General features: G+C 40.3%; 1 pseudogene; it reads right to left on the bottom strand.

Moving 5' to 3' along the window:
• Positions 1-5471: 5471 nt before the first annotated feature.
• LOC104856479 lies at positions 5472-6824 on the bottom strand (annotated as a pseudogene).
• Between the last annotated feature and the right edge of the window lie 373 nt (positions 6825-7197).

Raw genomic sequence — 7197 nt, 5'->3', positions numbered from 1 at the left:
TACAAAGCCATATCTTTATAAAGTAAGATCTTTTTATTTGGATTTGTCCTATTAATTTCTAAGGAAATGAAAACATTAAATTATTAGCATAAATTTTGTCATTCATATTTATATTGCGCAATGCCCTTTAAAATGCAGATATGAATGCATTTAATCTATAAGTAGAATTGTAAAATTTGTACTTTCTATTTTATAGTTTATTGGTGTACACATATTTTTTTTCTTTTATTGAGTTTATTGGTACATTTTAGGTATACAGTACAATTACATTCATTACTGGGATCTTGTACCTTTACATGACAGGTCTTGGTTCTCATTTTTTCCCCCTTGCCCCTGCCCTCCCTTCATCCTCTCCTCCCTTCCCCATTTACAAACACTTTATTTCCATTTTTTCATTTTCTCATATTTTTTTCTTTTCCCTTATAACCTTTCCTCTACCCTTCCCATTTTCCCTACACCTATAGCCCTTTTCTTCCTATTTCACATGGTCAATTATCTCATTAAGATCTTATGTACTATTATAGCTTTTCACACCAGAGAAACTATTTGGTATTTACACATGTGTGATTTATATATTTCACTTAGGAGTATATCCTTAATATGTATCCATTTTCCTATGAATGAATCTAATTTCTCATTCTTTGTGGCTAATATTCCATTTTATAGAAAAACCACATATTCTTTATCCAATTTCCAACTGATAGTACACATATTTTGTTTTTACTAGAACAGTGAAAACATCGCATAGTACTTAACAATTTTTACTTCACTTTGTGGTAAACACATATGACTTACTACTTATGAATTTTTGTTGCTTTTGTTTTTTTGGTACTGAGGATTGAGCTCGGCACCTTGTGCTTTCAAGGCAGACAGTGAACTAAATCCACTATGCATTTTTGATGTGTAAGGGAGGACATAAGGGAAAAGGATCTGTGGATTGTCCTGTGTTTTCTTTCTATGTCATCATTTTCAGTTTAGGTATTCGGCTAACAGAGGGAAGTGACAGAAATAAGAAAGGATGCAACAGTGTTCCTTGGTTGTTTCTTAGAAAGCCATTGTCTTCCTTCTGCTTTTATAGAAAGTTCTGGTTTGAAGTGAAAGCAAGAACTCTTGGGGATGTTGGTGCCCTGATTACTAAGCAACAGATATAATGCATTTACCTTGCCTTCACTGCTTTGAGACCCATTTTGGATCACCTGGAAATCTTTGATTAGGAGACATTCTGAGTGCTATGTGCAAATGGCATGCCAAAGACTAGGGACCTGTATATTTCACATACTCATTTGTTCATACTTTACTTCTCTTATGAAGCACAAGTTCAGTGATTAAAATTATTATGGATTTCAAGATGAGAACATCAGAGTAAATGTGGGTGTAATGTTATTATAAAATATCTCAGCTTGGATATTTATCAGCTCTTACATTTTTATATATGAGGAAAATGGACTGTAGTAAGATTTGTGCCTTGAGAGGTTCTCATTATTTAAAAGCACACCCTTACTAGTGTCCCTTTTCCACTGAAGGAGCAAGAAGCTCTCTGGTGGCCAAAGGAAAGCTAAGGCCCTCTTAAATTTTTGAAAATAATGTTTTTGGCAAAAGCAGTTGTTGCTCAGTGATGAGTAACATATTGGGTCACATGTGGCTGGCAAAATAAATCACCTGCATCCTGCCTCATCACCTCTGTTAGGCAGTGATATCATGCAGTGTAAAAATGGGTGTTTTATGCAGAGAAAGGACACTAACATTTGTGTTCACCATTCCGGAATCTTTGCTGCTGGTGGATGCTGTGATAATTACACACAAATATTCATTCAGTCTGCCAACCATTTCTTTGTAATTGTCAGTTTCTGACTCCTGGGCTCACCAGAGAATTGTACACTTGATGCAGCCCAATAAAAGGCAGGAACGGGTTTGTATACATTGCTCTGTCAGGCAGACACCGTTCTGGGATGTCAGAGTCGTTCATTACAGCCTTTGCCGCATCATTCCACACAGCCTCAGCTAGGATTCTGTTGCATGAAGGATTGCTTTCAAGCTTTTAAAGTGAAATGCTTTACAGTTGGAGATAAAAACTAAGAATGTTATGCATTTATGATTCTAGTAATATTTTTCATAGCTATTTAGCAACATGGGAGTTTTTTAAAAATTTCATTAATTGACATGTTTTTGACAAAAAGGTGGAAATAAATTACTTTATTTACCTCTTAGATTTTTGTCCAGTGGTGACTGGAATGCATTTGAGAAAGACAGTGCAGTAACAGTAGGTGGTAAAATGCCAACGATCTCTGTCTCTGAAAAAAGGCGGCCAAGGTTGGGGAATATTTTAGAGGTTACCTATTCCCCTTAAGTTTCAGACTCAGTATAGTGTCGGAAACAGTCAACATAATGTATCATTGCTATTCAACAAATGAAGCAGTCCCTGTGTATAGTAAAAGCATATGGTAATTTAGAAACATCAAAACACATGCTATAAACATTCTGGTACTGAAGTCTTTGTCTAACGGCTTGACTGATCAGTTGAATTTTATATGCTTTATGAAATATTCCTTTTCCTTATGTGTCAGAAAATAAAGCAAAAGGTACAAATGAGTGCCTGAGGCAGGGATGACAATGACGACTGACACTGAAATACCCAGTTCCTCACCCAGACTGCGTCCTGCCCTTTTCTGTTTGAGGACATAAAAACAGTCTATACCTTCAAAGTATCTAATTTTGTTATGAGAAATTTATTAATTCTTTTCTTGTATTAGGAATGCAATTCCATTTCCTCAAGGACGTGGAGCCCCACCTTTTAGAATGAGTGCTTATCACAAACCCCTTTTCCTGATATTCACTGTAGCTTGAACAAAAGGCCTGGAAATATCGTTAACGATATTTTTTCCTCATAGGGCTTGCTGTCTCTGCTTTAGTTCTGTCATCTGCTGCCAAGTCCTCTTTGAACAAGAAGATATTATAGCAGAATGGCAAAGAGCATCGGCAATGAGATCTGCATTTATTTCCCTTCTCTGAATGTCAGGATTTTGTCTATAAAGGGCTGCCGTTAATATTTCATATTTTAAACCTTTCAGGATTAGTATGAACATTACATGAGTTAATATATATCCTTAGCACTGTGTTTGGTCTCATGTTCCTGATAGTTATGGTTAATAACATTAACAACAAAAAGCAGGTTTTAATTCGAAATGAAACTGAGCTGCCAATAAGATTCCTAAACCATTTAGCTTGAGCTACCCTACATCTACATAGGGTCACTTGACTTTTTACAATCACAAGTTATCTCTTGCTATTTGCAAACTAGTTTTTGGCTCTTTTTCCTCTTAATGTTTGCTTCCTCTTATTGGGAGTCATTCACCATAATTTTGGGGAAAAAATCATTTCACAATTAAATTATGATTAGCACTCTCTGAGGCCTAACTGGTGTGGTGATGCTGTGGTGTTCAAGGGCAAGATTATATCAGCTGAAGACAGCCTGGGTCTTTAGGAACCGAGTAATAATACACAAAGAGAAAGGTTTCTCTTGAAAAGGGGCAAATTCCTTATCAGCTTAACTCATCCCACCAACTGTTGTAAGAACCCTTTGATCATCTCACTGTCCTCATCAACCTAAGATCTTCATCAGCATAAGATCCTGGGTGTCATAGGATTGCCTCCACCTTCTGAGTCACCCAATACTTCCTAAGAACCCTATTAATAATGACAAGCTCAGAGCATCTTTGTCTGTCTGTTCTGAGGCACTGACCTCCTGGCCTCCTGGCTTCCCATAGACTTCAAACTGTGCAAGCTCTACTGTTTATTGTTTTTGTTTTTTTCTTTAGCCCTTGCCACAGTCCCCCTTTGTAGGCAATTGGAGGATTGATAAACCCCTGATAGCCTCTCATTCTCATTTTCCCAGTAGAGAAATCCCCTGGTCCTTCTCATATATTATAAAATTTGGCTCAACCGAGTGCCCATTAGTGAGTCCATGTTGCTTGGCCCATGTAGCTGTGTCCACCCTCTCATTGGTTCCTTGGACTTTCCTGCTCAATCTGTTTTTTCCTGTGCTGCTTGTGGTTTTCCAGTGTTTGTTCCTGTAGATTTAAGTATGAAAAGGGCTACTCTTTTCTGTATCATGTCCCTTTAAATAATGCTGAATTTCAGTGTCTCTCCATCTTTCTCCATTCGCATACAAATACATGTACCCACACGTATACATACATATACATGGTTTTAAAAAAATGCCCGGCAAAGTATATATACTATTCTCATCATCTAGAAGTTAGTATAAAACTGCATTTGAGATCTAGCCTCTATTGTACATTCTTATATTTTTCTCTGTCTTGATGTATACATTGTATCCTTGTGAGCATTTTCTTTTATTAGCAGAAATTTTAATTACATTTTATTGAAAACTGCACTGAATGCTAAATATCCACCTTCACAATAAACAAATACTGTAACAGTAACACACTAAAACAAAATATACTCTAATAGCCATTATCTTTCTGTTTGGGACAGTTTGAAGTTTTTCTTTCATCACAGAAACCGGAATGTACCTATACAAAGGCTCAAAATAGGCCATCTTTTTAAACAAAAAGACAGTGATTCACAAGACTATGAATAGAACATGTAACTAGTTGATACAACTCTAATAGTATGTGTTAAAATCAGTCACATCTAATAACACATCTGAAATGTTCTTGTATAAAATATCATGCAAAGAAAAGAATTTATCAATGTCTAAAAAAGTGGGTTTGTTCATAGACAATCTGACAAGTTACCATAAAAAGTGTTTCCTGAGACATAAGGAAATACAACATTATTCTTCTTGAACCCTTACAGTTCAAGACTTTCCACTCAATAAAATAGCTGAGGATCTGAAACTGAGAAAATATATTTGAGTACAAACAGCTTGTGGACATAATAATTTTTTCTTTTTTTGCATCATCAGAGGGTGTTACTGAACTAACCGCCAACTTGTGCACTCAATATGCAGTTCAGATGTGAGAGACACCTCTCTGTACGGGAGCCTGTGCTCTTCAATCCTATGCATGCAGATGTCTAACAGGCAGTATTCTCTCCATTTTGTAGTAATTTAATATTCCTATTAATAAAAAGAGATAACAAGCCTCTGTAGGCCAAAGGGACTAGAGTCGTAAGATGGGGACTTCCTCTTAACATTTTTTTATTTTGATGTTTAGAACTCTTGATGCAACATTCTAGAGCAAGATGCTCAGGACCTGTTGTGTCCAAGGGACTGATAAAGGAAAGAACTCTATTTATTCTTCCTGATTTAATGCACAGATGCAAAGCTTAACACACAATAACAGAAGTTGGTTGTACTAAGTCACGTCCTAGTCTTTCAGCACTTCTGTAAGCAGACATCTTCAGTTTTCTAGCTCTTGTAGGTTTAACACTGCAACATCAAGGAAGTGTATGTCCAGGATCAGTTAAAAAGACTGTCAAAGATTCTTTTCTCTTGGTTCATCCCTTTTTCACTGTCTCTTGGTCCCAAGGCTATCCAGATGATTACCTTTTTCTGCTCTTGCTTGTTGGGGTGCCCCATGTTTTGTGAGTTGGCTGGGAGAGGGAGCTTAGGAAGGATGTGCCAGCATGGGGAGGTTGTGAGTTCCAGGGGTAATCCCTTCCATGGCTGCAGGAAGTCCTCCTGGAGCCACACATGCAATGCTTGGTGCATGCCTGTATGTGGCCCCACTGAGCTCAGGATGAATTGCTTGCTGGTCTCCTGACTAAGGAGTTGATGTGATGAAGAATTCCTTGTTGACACAGTTTCTTAAACTTTCTGGGAAGTGACCTGTGATTGCACAGTGGATCTTGGTGGCAGCTCCCTCCCTCATCTCCAGGGATGCATATTCACTGTACCGGGTCCTGTGGGGATTACAGATGAGATTTGGGGAGTCTTTCCACAGGCCTTGAGCAAAGCTAAAGGGCTCAGATTCATGCACTCCAAGTGCTGCCCCTCATTTCCCGCCCTCTTTGAGGGCCTGGGCTAAGGCTTTCTCATCCACCAAGTCACTGCAGGCTGCATTCACTAGGAATGCCCCTTGCCTCATCTGCTTTATAGTAAAGCCACTGACGAGGTGGTGGTTATGTTCGTTGAGATGGCAGTGCAAGGAGACACGGTCACTCTGATACAGCAAATCCTGTAGGGTGTAGACCCTCTGCACGCCCAGGGATCACTCTGTGCCATCCTACAAGTAGGGGGTCATAAAGTATGACACTGAATCCAAAGACCTTTGCTCAAACAGCAACCATCTGCCCTGTGTGACCAAAGCTGAGGAGGAGCTGCCCAGTGTCTCTCCACAGATTCGGGCTGCTCTGGAGGCCACCTCTGAAATCTGTTCCAGGCTCTGTACCTTCGTCCCTTCCCGCAGGGCCTGGTACAGCCATGTGTTCCGCTGCCACAGATTGAGGATATGGCATTCGGTGGAACTGGTTGTCTCTTCCACAGCTGCAGAGGGGATGTTGCACACAGCCATCCCAAGCTCTCCAGCAGCCCTGATGTCCACATTATTGTGCTGCCTAGCAGTACAATCGCCCTTAGGGCCTTGAACTTCTCCAAGTCCTCCCTGGTGAGGGGATGGCATGGTACATCATGACACCCATGGCCTCGTTTAACACCTTTTCGTGGATCTCCTGTGTGGACTGTGTGTCACAGAAGGCCACAGTGGCCAGGTCATTCAGAATGTGCCTCTCCATGGAGCAGTCTCTGCAGTCCAGCAGAGTCACCAGGGAGTGGGGGACCGTTCACGATTTGGGGTCCGATACTTTCACAGATTCTGTCCAATCGCTGTCTACCTGACTTTGTGCTTACCCGCAAAGGCCATTCTTTATTGAACTTTGCAACTCTCTGATTCAAAAGGCAAAGCAGTCCTCTAAGAACTTAAGGGAACTCGCAGGAGTCTGTGAGCATTATGCCACTAAGAACCCAATATTAATCTGGCCATAAACTCTATGGTTCACAGGATAGGTTGTCCATCTATTTAAGGGGACACAGCTTCCTTGGTTCAAAACCATTTAAGGTGATGAAACCCTTGTCCCTGGGTCGGGGGAGGGCTCCACTTCGAAGGGCTACCAACTGGGAGGCAGCAGCAGCAGCAGCTCCCTCCTCCCACCCCACCCCGCAGTGGTGGCTGTGGCTTGCAGCCCCCCCACCTCAGCACGGTGAGGCTCCAGACTTAAACCTCCTTCCTCCTCCTC

Source organism: Fukomys damarensis, unplaced genomic scaffold, assembly GCF_012274545.1.
Source record: "Fukomys damarensis isolate Sample0158 unplaced genomic scaffold, DMR_v1.0_HiC HiC_scaffold_2, whole genome shotgun sequence".
In the NCBI taxonomy this organism is placed as follows: domain Eukaryota; kingdom Metazoa; phylum Chordata; class Mammalia; order Rodentia; family Bathyergidae; genus Fukomys; species Fukomys damarensis.
The sequence above is the reverse complement of the archived record's forward strand: the minus strand, read 5'-3'. Positions and strand labels throughout refer to the sequence as shown.